General features: G+C 41.4%; 1 protein-coding gene across 1 annotated transcript in view; it reads left to right on the top strand.

Annotated features, from left to right (window-relative positions):
- LOC129703884 (uncharacterized) overlaps positions 1-16,433 on the top strand; it is a 314,315-nt gene that overhangs the window by 65,846 nt on the left and 232,036 nt on the right. The window lies entirely within an intron of this gene.

The following is a 16,433-nucleotide window of genomic DNA, read 5'->3' as shown; positions in this document are numbered from 1 at the left end:
TGCTTTTGATAAAGTATCTCCATGACAATGGTTTAAAAAATAATTGTGCAATGCCTTGGGATGTTTTTGCTGATATGAAAACCATATACCACAGTACCAGATAATAGTGAGAATTGCTTCTATGAGTGTTCATGCTTCCTCCTGCATTGATTGTCTACAGGCTTGATAACACTGACATGTGTTGAAACAGGCCAAACTTAGTTTATTAAGTAAAGTACACTTTTAGATATACAGTGTGGAAATAGGCCATTCGGCCCACCGTGTCCACACCGACCAGCAATCATCCATACTCTAGTTCCATCCTACAGACAAAGGATAATATACAGAAGCTAATTAACCTACAAACCTGCAGATCTTTGGAATGTGGGAGGAAACCGGAGCACTCGGATGAAACTCACACGATCACAATGAGAACGTACAAACATCGTTCAGACAGTTCAGATAGTCATAGTCAGGATTAGATAGTACCCATAGTCAGTTCCCATAGTCAGGAAAGCAACTCTACCACTATGCTACCCTGTTCTTGTGCTAAAACGGCAGTGAGCCACAATTGGTGAAGTAGAAATATCCTGATATTACAGTCAATTCCTTGTTTGCTCTGCAACCATAGTAAAACTGGAACATATCTTTTTCCTAAAACGGGTATGTGAGAACATTTTGCTTGGCATGCTCAACTGCAATTACAATATATATGCACCATTGCTAATTAGTTAACAAGTTGAATTTATTATCAGTTTCAGTCTAAAATAATGAAAAATGAAGATAGTGTTTTTTAAAGTTCCCTTATTCTTTGCACTTCTTCCTGTGCCAGTACGTGGTCAGTTGGATCGAATAGTAGTGAGACTTTGATTTACTCTCGTGCTGTGCTTAATTTTCTTGTCATGCTCATTTGATGTAATTTGAAATGCTAGACTAAGAATCAAATTTAGACCAAGATGTGCAGTATGATAACTTGTGAGATTTTGTGATGGCTTGGCTATTATTGATTCTAATGTAATGCATCTAATAGTTTTTCATCATTCATCGTGTTAGTATAATTCTTTGAAGACAGTCCTGTTTCTACATGCCTGTTGGTTTGAAATTATTCACTAGCAGAATATATATTATGTGCTCCATCCAGGTTTTACTGAATACCTGAAAGGCTTTCTCAAATGTGGGATCATGGGACGATTTGTACACATTCTAGTCTACACACATCTGGAGATGCACAGTAATACTCTAATGTTTGGGACAAACAAACTTACCATGGGTAGTGCCAATATAATGTTTCCGGCACAAAAAGATTCACAAAAGAATGTTGGCCGCAATAACCAAAACGGATACTGCAAGTTAGACGTAAATACAACACTGTTTGTCATTTACAAAACACATCTTATTGAGGAACAGCTCCAAAGTATGTTTGCAGTTGCAGTGTAACAACTTTGATTTATTAGTGGAATAATCATGTTCTTAGCTGACCTGGTTTGTCCACTATCCCCAACGGTAAAACTACGGACTTAAGAGATTTTACAGAAAGATTGTATGTAAAAATGTAGTAACTGCATAAACGATAGACTTTATCATATTTTGTTCTTTTTATATTTATGTTGATTAAATGTATAAGATACCAAACTTATTGAAAACGTACATTTTCTGCTACCATACTCTAGTTAGGAATATGCATTTGAAAATAGTGGACATCCATCCTATTATTTTCCAGGCTTAACATTGCCACGTAGATAAATACTCAAACTCTCTTTCTTAAAATCAAATACATTTGTGAGGAGGCCAAATACAATTGCTTTCTCAATGCGTGTGTGTTACAGATTTGCTGCCACTCCAGCCAATAAGTTCCAGACCCCCACCATCCTGTGGATGAAAAAACTTCTCCGTGATTATTCTCTATTCATATAACATATAACATATAACAATTACAGCACAGAAACAGGCCATCTCGGCCCTACAAGTCTGTGCCGAACAACTTTTTTTCCCTTAGTCCCACCTGCCTGCACTCATACCATAACCCTCCATTCCCTTCTCATCCATATGCCTATCCAATTTATTTAAAAATTATACCAACGAACCTGCCGACACCACTTCCACTGGAAGCTCATTCCACACCGCTACCACTCTCTGAGTAAAGAAGTTCCCCCTCATGTTACCCTTAAACTTCTGTCCCTTAATTCTGAAGTCGTGTCCTCTTGTTTGAATCTTCCCTATTCTCAAAGGGAAAAGCTTGTCCACATCAACTCTGTCTATCCCTCTCATCATTTTAAAGATCTCTATCAAGTCCCCCCTTAACCTTCTGCGCTCCAGATAATAAATACCTAACTTATTCAACCTATCTCTGTAACTTAGTTGTTGAAACCCAGGCAACATTCCAGTAAATCTCCTCTGTACTCTCTCTATTTTGTTGACATCCTTCCTATAATTGGGCGACCAAAATTGTACACCATACTCCAGATTTGGTCTCACCAATGCCTTGTACAATTTTAACATTACATCCCAGCTTCCTATACTCAATGCTCTGATTTATAAAGGCTAGCATACCAAAAGCTTTCTTTACCACCCTATCTATATGAGATTCCACCTTCAAGGAACTATGCACGGTTATTTCCAGATCCCTCTGTTCAACTGTATTCTTCAATGCCCTACCATTTACCATGTACGTCCTACCATGTATTCCTGTACTGGTTACTTTGTCTATTGCATTTGGCTATTGATTTGCTTAAAGTATTAGATCACATTTTTTTTTAATGCCGATGCTTGAAATTTGAAATATAACCAGAATTCAACCCCTATTGAAGTTGATTGTGGGTGCCTGCTGTTGTAACAAAAATTCTCTTATCAATTAGCAGATTGTGATCTAATATTGAGAAACTATTATAAGAATCTGCTCTCAACTACTCTTTGAAATCCCTCCACCGTCTTGCTTCACTTTTGATTTACCTTCCCTCTTCACTAGTATGATTATCATTTTCACTATTCTATAATCTCAGAACCACTCATATTACTCAACAAACTTTGAGATCCCCTACCATCCAGGAGTTTCCTTATCAATGCAATGATATCTCAGTGGATGGACTATTTCCCCTTTGTTATTGGAATCCCTTGCCTGTATTTACAGATCGTAAAACACCATAGAACGCTTAGGAATCTTCCTGGTATACCAACAACTGTCTCCTTTACCAGTCCTCAAACATATTGCCATCAGGCCACCTTTGTTCAGGCTCATATTCAACAACAGCACAGGAGAGTTGTGCTGGTGTGCAGCTATGTTCTGCACTTGGTGTGTGATTGCTCAGATTCATCGCGTGGCAGATAACTAAAATGATTGATTGGTTGAATTAAGGGAGTAGGAATAGTTATGGTATGCATCCACAAAAAGCAAGGAGGGATTGTTTTGTTCTGCAAATAGGTTTGCCTAGGGTGGTTTTGTTCTTTAAATTGTAATGGCTTTATCACCAATAGGATATATTAGACTAAGTGGGACCCGTTGGGTCCCAGCATCACACAGGAGGGCTGGTCATCCAACACAATATTCCACCTCTCCACCAATTCTAATATTGGTGGCCAGTTGGGGGGGGGGGGGGGGGGGGGGGGGGGGGGGGGGGGCTGGAGCGCTAGTATGGGTGTTGTGGGCTGAAGGGACTGGTTTCCAGAGGGCTAGTATGCAAATTGTGCGGCAAATGGATTCTTGGGCTGGCCTCTCAGTCAATCAAGCCTGTTGTGCTGGCAACTCACTCACTCACTCATGGCTGGTGGGCTGGTAGTTGACTCGCGGCTAATCCTTGAAATTCTATTTCAAGCAGGGTATAAGGCCACCAAGTGCAGTTTCATACCATTTGAAGTAGGGTGCAAAGCCACTAAAGACAGCGAGTCATGACCTCTCCCTCCTCCATCTTGCAGAGACTGAGCCACACCCACATTTCCGGGTTTTGTAACCCCTCCCCCCCCCCCCACCGGAAAAGGTGTGGCTTTCATGGAGTCATTGACAGGAGAGAGATTCTCAACATTTTTTTTTAAACTAATAACACTTTTATTTTTCATTGATGGGAAGAATTCTCTGCATCTGCTCAGCGGAGGGGTACTGAGTAAGATGGCCTAAAATCACAGCCGCAAGTGGTAGCGTTTTATCTAAAATTAATATACAGTGCAAACAGGAAGTAAGTGTATTTACAGTAGTGCCTTTCAACTTCAAACTAAAGCACCTAAGCCACCATTTGCAGTAAGTAGTGCATTTCAACTTCATGCCACCATTTGCAGTAAGTGGTGCCTTTCAACTTCAAGCCAATGCACCCAAGCCACCATTTGCAGTAAGTAGTACCTGTCAACCTCATGTCACCATTTGCAGTAAGTAGTGCCTTTCAACTTCAAGCCACAATTTGCAGTAAGTAGTGCCTTTCAACTTCAAGGCAATGCACCCACGCCCCCATTTGCAGTAAGTGGTGTCTTTCAACTTCAAGCCACACCCAAGCCACACCCACGCCACCATTTGCAGTAAGTAGTGCCTTTCAACTTCAAGCCAAAGCCACCATTTGCAGTAAGTAATGCCTTTCAACTTCAAGCCATTGCACCCAAGCCACCATTTGCAGTAAGTACTGCCTTTCAACTGCAAGCCAAAGCAACCAAGCCACCATTAGCAGTAAGTAGTGCCTTTCAACTTCATGCCTCCATTTGCAGTAAATAGTGCCTTTCAACTTCAAGCCAAAGCAACCAAGCCACCATTTGCAGTAAGTAGTGCCTTTCAACTTCAAGCCAATGCACCCAAGCCACCATTTGTAGTAAATAGTACCTGTCAACCTCATGTCACCATTTGCAGTAAGGAGTGCCTTTCAACTTCAAACCACAATTTGCAGTAAGTAGTGCCTTTTAACTTCAAGCCATTGCACCCAAGCCACCATCTGCTGTAAGTAATGCCTTCCAACTTCAAGCCACATCCAAGCCACCATTTGCAGTAAGTAGTGCCTTTCAACTTCGTCAAAGCTCCCAAGCCACCATTTGCAGTAAGTAGTGCCTTTCAAGTTCATGCCACCATTTGCAGTAAGTGGTGTCTTTCAACTACAAGCCACACCCAAGCCATTATTTGCAGTAAGTGGTGTCTTTCAACTTCAAGCCACACCCAAGCCACCATTTGCAGTAAGTGGTGTCTTTCAACTTCAAGCCACACCCAAGCCACCATGTGCAGTAAGTAGTGCCTTTCAACTACAAACCAAAGCTCCCGAGCCACCATTTGCAGCAAGCAGTGCTTTAAACTTCAAGCCAAAGCACCCAAGCCACCATTTGCAGTAAGTACTGCCTTTCAACTGCAAGCCAAAGCACCCAAGCCACCATTTGCAGTAAGTAGTGCCTTTCAACTTCATGCCACCATTTGCAGTAAATAGTGCCTTTCAACTTCAAGCCAAAGCAACCAAGCCACTATTTGCAATAATAGTGCCTTTCAACTTCAAGCCAATGCTCCCAAGCCACAATTTGCAGTAAATAGTGCCTTTCAACTTCATGCCACCATTTGCAGTAAGTAATGCATTTTAACTTCAAGCCATTGCACCCAAGCCACCATCTGCAGTAAGTAGTGCTTTTCAACTTCAAGCCACATCCAAGCTTTAGAACGAATAGAGACACTTTTTGCAAGCTTTAGAACCAATAGACACTTTTTGCAAGCTTTAGAACCAATAGACATTTTTTTGCAAGCTTTAGAGCCAATAGACATTTTTTGCAAGCTTTAGAGCCAATAGACATTTTTTTTGCAAGCTTTAGAGCCAATAGACATTTTTTTGCAAGCTTTAGAGCCAATAGACATTTTTTGAAAGCTTTAGAACCAATAGACATTTTTTGCAAGCTTTAGAACCTATAGACATATTTTTGCAAGCTTTAGAACCTATAGACATATTTTTGCAAGCAATAGAACCTATAGACATTTTTTGCATGCTTTAGAACCAATAGACATATTTTTGCAAGCTTTAGAACCAACAGACACATATTTTTGCCAGCTTTAGAACCAATAGACACATTTTTTGCAAGCTTTAGAACCAATAGACATATTTTTGCAAGCTTTAGAATCAATAGACATTTTTTGCAAGCTTTAGAACCAATAGAGACACTTTTTGCAAACTTTAGAACCAATAGAGACTCTTTTTGCAAGCTTTAGAACCAATAGACATTTTTTTGCAAGCTTTAGAACCAATAGACATTTTTTGCAAGCTTTAGAACCAATGGACATTTTTTGCAAGCTTTAGAACCAATGGACATTTTTTTGCAAGCTTTAGAACCAATAGACATTTTTTTGCGAGCTTTAGAACCAATAGACATTTTTTTTTTTTTGCAAGATTTAGAACCAATAGACATTTTTTTGCAAGCTTTAGAACCAATAGACTTTTTTTGCAAGCTTTAGAACCAATAGATACACTTTTTGCAAGCTTTAGAACAAATATACATTTTTTTTGCAAGCTTTAGAACCAATAGACATTTTTTTGCAAGCTTTAGAACCAATAGACATTTTTTACAAGCTTTAGAACCAATAGAGACACCTTTTGCAAGCTTTAGAACCAATAGACACATTCTGCAAGCATTTTAGAACCACTAAGGGCACTTACATTTGAGTAGACATGTGTTCAGTGTTATTCACAGCTCAGAGAAACGTGACCCTCTGCCTTCCTCCATCTTGAAGAGTGAGTGAGGCACACCACTTTCTGGTCTTATAGTCCCTCCTCCCTGCCGCCAGCGGGGGCAGCGGAGAGAATGGGGAATTTTGTAAAAACATTAATATCTCTCATTTTTAATCGACGGGAAAAATCCTCGGCACACATGGCTATTGGGAGAGGTATAGTATAACCCCATTGTAATTGCATTTTTCTCATTCCTGAGCTCTACCCACATTGCCTTACTGTAATAAGAGCCCTGCTGGATGTCTTCTCTAAGTGTCAAGGTGACATTATGCCTGTAGAGCAAGTAGTAGAGCAACTCCCAACCTCTTTTGTATTCTTCTGAATACCGCATCTGAAACATTTGAATGCTGGACTGTTGTGCTGCCAGTCCTGCCCTTCTCCCAATTAAGTCTATTCAATGGCTATAACATCATAGTTGCATGTACCAATACAGGCCCTACATACATCTGCCTTACCTATAATATTCCCTGCAATAAAATTAACACATTTAACACATTTCAGTCCTACCATGCTTATTATGCTACCGTGGCCTTCCCTGTTCTTTCTTTCAGATTTATTTGAGCTAATCTCTATGTTCCTTTCAATCCCTTCACATGTTAAATCCTCCGAAGTAGCACTAGCAAACCTCCCTGTGAGGATATTGGTGCCGCTCCGGTTAATGCGCAACCTATTCTTGTACAGGTCCCACCTGTCCCTGGAAAGTGCCCAATGATCCATGTATCTAAGCCATCCTTCCTGCACCATCTCCTTGGCCATGCATTTGAACAATAATATCTTCTGATTTCTTCCAACTCGCTAGCACGGAATGTAATTCACCATCACTTTCATGTGCCAGTATGGATGTTGGTTGATAATAAAAAAGGGTACTTGAGGATCTAAACATTGGATATAGACATCTCCGTTCTAAGTGACTCACCCCTTATTCTTAAATTGTGGCCACTGGTTCTAGATTCCCCCAACATCGGGAACATGTTTCCTGCCTCTAGTGTGTCCAAACCCTTAACAATCTTTTATGTCTCAATAAGATACCCTCTCATCCTTCTAAATTCCAGAGTATGCAAGCCCAGCAGCACCATTCTATCAACATATGACAGTCCCGCCATCCCGGGAATTAACCTGGTGAACCTACGCTGCACTCCCTCAATAGCAAGAATGTCCTTCCTCAAATTTGGAGACCAAAACTGCACACAATACTCTAGGTGTGGTCTCACTAGGGCCCTGTACAACTGCAGAAGAACCTCTTCGCTCTTAGATTAGATTAGATTAGATTAGATTAGATTTACCTTTATTGTCATTCAGACCTTACGGTCTGAACAAAATTTCGTGCCTGTAGTCATACATAAAATCATACAATAATAAACAACACTAAACACAAATTAACATCCACCACAGTGAGTCCTCCAAGCACCTCCTCACTGTGGTGGAGGCAAAAGTCTTAGGGCTGCAGTCTCTTCCCTCCTCTTCTCCCTCTGCGCTGAGGGGATACTCCACTGGGCGATGGCAAACAGTCCGGCGGCTCACCGCACCTCGCAAATGGGCCGGCTCAAACACCGCGGCCCGGGGTGGTCGAAGCTGCTGCCCTCCAGTCCAACGGACGCAGCCGCTGGCTCGCGGCTAAACCCCGGACTCAGGTCACCGCCGCCAGAACGCCGTCCCAGCCACCGGAGCACCGTTCCAGCCCCTAGCCGGATCGCCCTCACGTTAGTGCCGTTCCTCCCTCGAGCTGGGCCGCTCTGACGTGAGCGCCGTTCCACCTTGAGCTGGGCCGCTCCGACGGGAGCACCGTTCCTCCCGGAGCACCGTTCCTCCCTCGAGCTGGCCCGCTCCGGCGTGAGCGCCATTCCACCTTGAGCTGGGCCGCTCCGACAGGAGCGCCATTCCACCCTCGAGCTGGGCCGGTCTCACGGGAGAGTCCCAGCCCCGAGCCGGACCGCCCTCACGGGAGCGAGCCCAGGGCAAATCCTGACTGGCTCTGCCTCCGGAGCCTCGAGGTCGCCAGCTCCGCCATTAGGCCTCAGCACAGACGGAGGCAGAGAAGGGGGATACGACAAAAAAGTCGTATTCCCCCGAAGGGAGAGACAGCAAGCCCCGTTTCAACCCCCCACCCACATAAACACAACCTAAAATCAAAAACTAAGTAGACAAAACATAAAAAAGTAAAAACAAACGGACTGCAGGCGAGCCGCAGCCGTTTACCAGCGCCGCCACTTCCGGAGATGGCGGAATTATACTTAACTCCTCTTAGAAACATAGAAACATAGAAATTAGGTTCAGGAGTAGGCCATTCGGCCCTTCGAGCCTGCACCGCCATTTAATATGATCATGGCTGATCATCCAACTCAGTATCCCGTACCTGCCTTCTCTCCATACCCCCTGATCCCCTTAGCCACAAGGGCCACATCTAACCCTCTTAAATATAGCCAATGAACTGGCCTCAACTACCCTCTGTGGCAGAGAGTTCCAGAGATTCACCACTCTCTGTGTGAAAAAAGTTCTCCTCATCTCAGTTTTAAAGGATTTCCCCCTTATCCTTAAGCTGTGACCCCTTGTCCTGGACTTCCCCAACATCGGGAACAATCTTCCTGCATCTAGCCTGTCCAACCCCTCTTGTTATGAAGGCCAACATGCCATTCGCTTTCTTCACTGCCTGCAGTACCTGTATGCTTATTTTCAGTGACTGATGAACAAGGACAAAGAGATCCCATTGTACTTCCCCTTTTCCCAACGACACCATTTAGATAATAATCTGCCTTTGTAGCGGGGAATCACAGGAGTCCAGCCCAGAATTAGTCGGAAAACATAAAGTTGTGCGAACGAAAACGTATTTATTAGTAGTATAGTGCTTCTCCCTACTCCAAACTTGTGAATGGGCGTTACCCGACCTTAAATACCCAGGGCCAGACCCCATGACCCTACGCATCCCACTCCGAAACACTCAACTCCTCCCTCCTGTGCCGAGGGTTTGCTATGCCCATGGCTAGCTACCAGGTGCCGCCACACCTTCCTGTTTTTGCCACCAAAGTGGGTAAACTCACATTAATCCACATTAAACTGCATCTGCCATGCATCTGCCCACTCACCCAACCCATCCAAGTCACCCTGTATCCTCATAGCATCCTCTTCACAGTTCACACTGCCACCCTGCTTTGTGTCATCTGCAAATTTGCTAATGTTATTTTTAATACCTTCATCTAGATCATTAATGTTTATTTTAAATAGTTGCACCGAGCCTTGCGGTACTTCACTCATCACTGCCTGCCATTCTGAAAGGGACCCGGTAATCCCCACTCTTTATTTCATGTCTGCCAACCAAATTTCTATCCATGTCAGCACCCTACCCCCAATACCATGTGCTCTAATTTTGCCGACTATTCACTCTCTGGAATTCTCTGCCACAGAAGGTAGTTGAGGCCAGTTCATTGGCTATATTTAAGAGGGAGTTAAATGTGGCCCTTGTGGCTAAAGGGATCAGGGGGTATGGAGAGAAGGCAGGTACAAGATACTGAGTTGGATGATTAGCCATGATCATATTGAATGGCGGTGCAGGCTCGAAGGGCCGAATGGCCTACTTCTGCACATATTTTCTATGTTTCTATGTGGGACCTTAAATGCTTTCTGAAAGTCCAGGTACACCACATCCACTGGCTCTCCCTTGACCATATTCCTAGTTACATCCTCAAAGAATTCCTGAAGATTAGTCAAGCTTGATTTCCTCTTCATGAATCCATGCTGACTTGGACCGATCCTGCTACTGCACAAATTTCAACATTAATTAGGCAGTGGTGATTCCTGTTCTCCTATTTGGTTTTTAGACTTGCACTACTATACCAAACATCTCAAGGGACAAAAAAAAATCACTATCAGTGCTATGACTGCAAAATCCTCCAAATTCTTTGGAAGGAACTGACATATACATTTCGTAAAGGATTGGACACGCTAGATGCAGGAAAAATGTTCCCAATGTCGGGGTCGTCCAGAACCAGGGGTCACAGTTGAAGAATAAAGCGTAGGCATTTAGGACTGAGATGAGAAAATAAAATGTCACCCAGAGAGTTGTGAATCTGTGGAATTCTCTGCCACAGAAGACAGTGGATGTTTTCAAGAGAGTTAGATTTAGCTCTTGGGGCTAAAGGAATCAAGGGATATGGGGAAAAAGCAGGAATGGGTTACTGATTTTAGATGATCAGCCATGGTGAAGGCTGGCTCGAAGGGCTGAAAGACCTACTCCTGCACCCATTTTTCTGTTTCTATGAATGGTACACAGTTTGGGTGTAAAATTCTCCCCAGCCTTTATGGTAACTGATGGCCTCCATGTAACGGGAATGCAGTTGCGGCAATCATGTTTTTAAATTGGAAACGATTGTCTTAGACATTCTTGCCATCAATTATCTTCCTTACAAATATTTAGGGCTCGTCCTCTCAATGCTAAGAAATCAGGAATGTTCCCCGTGTGCTGTGGGTAATCAGCAGCTGGTCGTCGGTTTCTGGCATCTGACTGTGTACTTTCCACCCCCAACAGGATTTTAGAGATGAACTCAAGTTGCTGGAAAATTATATCTGAGAAGACCTGTGTGGCTTTTTGTATTTATAGTGCACAGTTAATTGGTTCTGAATTTCATTTCAACATTTTAAATTCGGTACATTGTTTTGATTAACCAAAACTGTTAAGGTGTTTATGATATAGAGGATTTCCATCATATCTTTTCTGTACTTGCTAGATATTACAAATTCAGCAAGGTGGCAGTGGTGTCTTTTTCTCTAACTGCTTATTCAAAATACCAACTCAAATATATTCAGTTATAAAATTGGACTTTGTAATTGGAAAACTTATTACTGATTCCATCAAAGCCTTTTGTTTAACCATTGCTTTCAAACGTTTGTGTTTTGTAAAGAGGCTTGAAGTTATAGTACAAACTGAATATGTGCAATACTTTAAAGGAACATGTTAGAAGGTTTGTGACAAAATTATAAGTTGAGGTTTACTGCCTTTACCAGTGGAGGAGGGGTAGATAATTTTTGGCACTAATGGCAGTCTACATACTTTTGTAATCAAAGAGATGTTGGAAGTGTCACATGCAACTAAAACAACTATTTTGCTTGATCTCTTCAGTTTGTGATCACGAATGGAACAGTAATGCAATCTGCTGAGTGTGTTTTAATGTAAGCTTTGAGTATGTATGTAACAGATCCAGAAATCCAGAATTCCAGAATTTAGGTATGGTACATCCAACAATGCAATGGATCAGTAGCAAGTTGTCACAGAAAGTTAGTATAATGAGGCTCTGTGGTGAACAGCAATAGAATTCTAATTTGAAGCCACTGTGTGGAGAGTTTTCAGATTTAACTGTGCAGTTAGTAAGGGTGCAGAATAAGAACTGTGGTGGATCATTTTGGTGAAAGAGAGAAATATGTACTTAGTAGGTGCTGAATTAATAAGACATGCTTATTTGGGTACTTGGTTTTAACCTGCAGTTTTGGAGCTAATTGCCGATTACTTGATTAAATATTTTTGGGGACTATGGTATAAAGACATGAATATTTAGTACTCGAGTGCAAATTAAGGGCAATTTTTCATCGACCACCTCGCACTTCCACTGAAGATTTGGAGTGGACTAGTGCATATCAGCATGTATCAGCATCCTAGACACAGTATAGGAGATCCTTTTGTAGAAGGTACAGCTGAAGGTTCATCCTATAGCGCAGATTTTTATATCGTTCAAGAGATTACTCCCTCAAGCCACTAAGGAGACTACATGGTTAAGGAGAATGTCATAATATGTATGTGAACTCTCTGTGAGACCTTCAAAGATAAATCTTCATAACACAGTTTTTGATTAATACTTTCTTCATTGTTGAAGAAACACAATAAGATACATCCGACCTTCTTCTCCGACATACACTTTAATCTTCGTCAAACTCCAGCATATCGCTTTAAACGTTAGAAAACTCCTTGTGTCTCAGTTAAACGTCACATGGTCGAAGGGTAAACCTTCCCCATGTAAGTCCAAAGCTAAACTAAAACTAGGCTTCTGCGCAAGAAACCCAGCAGCAAAAACGCCCTTGACTACGTGATAAATCCCACCACCATTGTTACAGTCTACAATTTAAAGGCAAATGCCATAATTAATTACACACAAATTAAGCCAAATGGCCACTACATACCGACCCCTAATTGTTTAGAGTATATAACAAAACAATTATTAATAAACATCAAAAAAAGTAACCATGAAGGCTTAACATATATCAAAAGCAAAAAATAGCATGCACTATATATCCCCAATCAAAATTCTTCATCAACTCTTCCATCTTCACTTTCGCCTTCTAGAAGCAAGCACAACTTGATTATTGATCTTATTAAAGCATTGTTTTTAGTTTGAAGTCGTACCGTGAGCACCAAACCCTTGACATCAGGCATGATACCCAGTATATAGTCCAAAACATCAAAGTCCAAAACTTTGATAGCATGAAACTTCTTCCTCCATGTCCGATCAACTCATGGATGTGTTGTAACAACAATGTTGGAGTGTGAAAGTCCTTTGAGAGAATAACAGGATTTTAAATAGGATTAGTTCAAAAGGAATCTGTGTCTTATCTTGACTTCAAAACAATCCAAGGTTGGACATCTGGATTTCTCCAGACAGATTGGAAAAAACTTATTTGGCTCTTCCAAGCTAGTGGCTAGCTTTCTGGCTCTTCTTACAGAAGCTGCTTAAAATCAAAGCTTTTGCTCTGGATAAAAGACTGCGCATTCACCCTAGCTATTGCCCTCATATATTCTACACCTCGACAAGACCACCGTTCACCCACATGTGCTCCAAGGAATATAGTACTAGTGTGCCCAACCTCTCCCAATAGTTCAGGCTCTCAAGTCAAGGCAACATCCTTGTACTTCTTTTCTGCCCTCTTTCCAGCTTAACAACATCCTTCCTCTAGCAAGATGACCACAACTGAATACAATATTCCAAATGCAGCCTTACTAACATTGTGTATAATTGTAACATAGCATCCCAACTTTTATGCTCAATACCCTGACTGATAAAGGCCAATGAACCAAAGACTTTCTTGGTCACCCAATTTACCCGGGACACAATGTTAATGAACTATGTACCTGTACTCCTAGATCTCTCCACTCTACAACACTCCCCAGGGCCTTGCCATCCACTGTGAAGGTTCTGCCCTGGTTTGACTTCCCACAATGCAACGTCTTGTACTTATCTGTATTAAACACCATTCACCATTCCTCAGCCCATCGTTGCTATCTACAATACACCCACTTTAGTGTCAGGTTAAAAATGTACCAATTTATCATGAATGCTCAATACAAGACTCCATCTCACGAACACATTTTACAAAAGCTCAACAACTACCAACTTCACAATCCTAGGTAGTGTCTACACTGTCTCACTAAACTCTGGCAATACTCAATCCTCAACAATCTATACTTCACAAGCACTACCACAATCTCAGATGCTTCACACATGTTTATCAACAAGTGAAATCTACAATCATTCTAGTATGACTGTATTCCATCATCAAGATGTTGTAATCAATTGCTGGGTCTTTTAGGTCAAGAGTTGCTTAAGATCACCCTATAAGATCAACTGTCTTCTTCTCCACTCAAAACCAGAAATCATCTAGCCATGTTCCAACCATTACAGGACCATGAGAACAGGCAGCCGATTGTAGCATTCAGAACCAAATTGATTGGGAACCAACAGCTAATTATAGTTGGCAACGTTGAAGTCAATCTTGAAAGCAGATGTTGCAGCTCAAGATCCCTTGATGCTTGGGAAACTCTTTAGCACAATGATCCCTCATCTCTGCAGTGGAGAAAATTGTCTTTTAAGGTTTTCTTTGGGAAGAAATAGGGTTAACATAAACCATGCTTGTTTATTCCCTTAACTGGAAAATGGCAAACGGAAATCAAAAGAAATGAGAATTGCATGAAGAACCATAATTTAAACCACAAATTAGTGGCAACCTTCATCTTAGTTTATGATGAAATATAATGTATGACAGACATAGATTGAGAATCTTCATATTTATTGCTGATTTTAGAAGTAACAAAATATGAATCTATTGCTCCATCTAAACTCAGTGACCTTGATAATGAGTGACAGTCAGATAAAGAAGAGACCAACATATGTTTCCTATCAGACTTATGGGGAATAAGTAATATGTCATTACAATATTATTAGCATAATAAAACAAATTTTATCATTTCTCATAATTGAATAAAACTACACACAATACTTCAAGCATCAAATTCTAACAGATTACTGCTGCCAAGAAAATAAATATAAATGTTTAAGAAGGAACTGCAGATGCTGGAAAATCAGTCTGAAGAAGGGTTTCGGCACGAAACGTTGCCTATTTCCTTCGCTCCATAGATGCTGCTGCACCCGCTGGGTTTCTCCAGCATTTTTGTGTACCAATAAATATAAATGGATGAGTTAGATTCAATAGCTGGCAAAACACAGTAGATTGCAGACACTTACGATATGATCTGAAAGTTGTTTTTGTTGTAATGCTAACATTGGATTTGTTCTAACTTTATAAATGTACAGCACGGAAACAGCCATCTCGCCCTTCTAGTCCGTGCCGAACCGTAATCTGATGTCCCATATACAGCGCTCAAAAACCCTCCATTGTCATCCAAGGGCAGGACTTTATTTTTAAAACCTCGGGTGCCTGGACCACCTTCACTGGAAGTCAGTCACTCTGAAAAGAAGTCGCCCTCATGAGAGGCCACAAACTGTCCCTTATTCTAAGTCATGTTGCATCAATCTGAGCTCAGTGGGAGTTTTCCACACAACTCTGTCTATCCCTCTCATCATTTTAAAAACCTCTATCAAGTCTCCCCTTAACCTTCTGCGCTCCAAAGAATAAAGCCCTAACTTGTTCAACCTTTCTCTGTAACTTAGTTGCTGAAACCCAGGCAACATTCTAGTAAATCTCCTCTGTATCTCTCTATTTTGTTTTTAAATGGCGATTGTACAAATTGTCGAATTGGCCTCACCAATGCCTTGTACAATTTTAACATTACATCCCAACTTCTATAAATGCTCATTCCCAGCAACACAAGAGCTATAAAGGCCAGCTCCACACAGCCACCACTCTCTGAGTAAAGATGTTCCCCCTCATGTTACCCCTAAACTTTTGTCCATTAATTCTCAAATCATGTCCTCTTGTTTGAATCTTCCCAACTCTCAATGGAAAAAGGTTATCCACGTCAACTCTGTCTATCCCTCTCATAATTTTAAAGACCTCTATCAAGTCCCCCTTTAACTTTCTGCACTCCAAAGAATAAAGACCTATCTTGTCCAACCTTTCTCTGTAACTTAGGTGCTGAAACCCAAGTAACATTCTCGTAAATCTCCTCTGTACTCTCTCTATTTTGTTGACATCTTTCCTATAATTTGGCGACCAAAATTGTACACCATACTCCAGAATTGGCCTCACCAATACAATTTTAACATTGCATCCCAACTTCTATACTCAATACTCTGATTTATAAAGGCCAGCACACCAAAAGCTTTCTTTACCACCCTATCTACATGAGATTCCAACTTCACGGAACTATGCACAGTTATTCCTAGATCCCTCTGTTCAACTGCATTCCTCAATTCGCTACCATTTACCATGTACGTCCTATTTTGATTTGTCCTATCATGATGTAGCACCTCACACTTATCAGCATTAAACTCCATCTGTCATCTTTCAGCCCACTCTTCCAAATGGCCTAAATCTCTCTGTAGACTTTGAAAATCTACTTCATTATCCACAACA

This window comes from Leucoraja erinacea, chromosome 1, assembly GCF_028641065.1.
Source record: "Leucoraja erinacea ecotype New England chromosome 1, Leri_hhj_1, whole genome shotgun sequence".
NCBI lineage: Eukaryota > Metazoa > Chordata > Chondrichthyes > Rajiformes > Rajidae > Leucoraja > Leucoraja erinaceus.
This window is presented reverse-complemented; position numbering and strand designations above follow the sequence as displayed.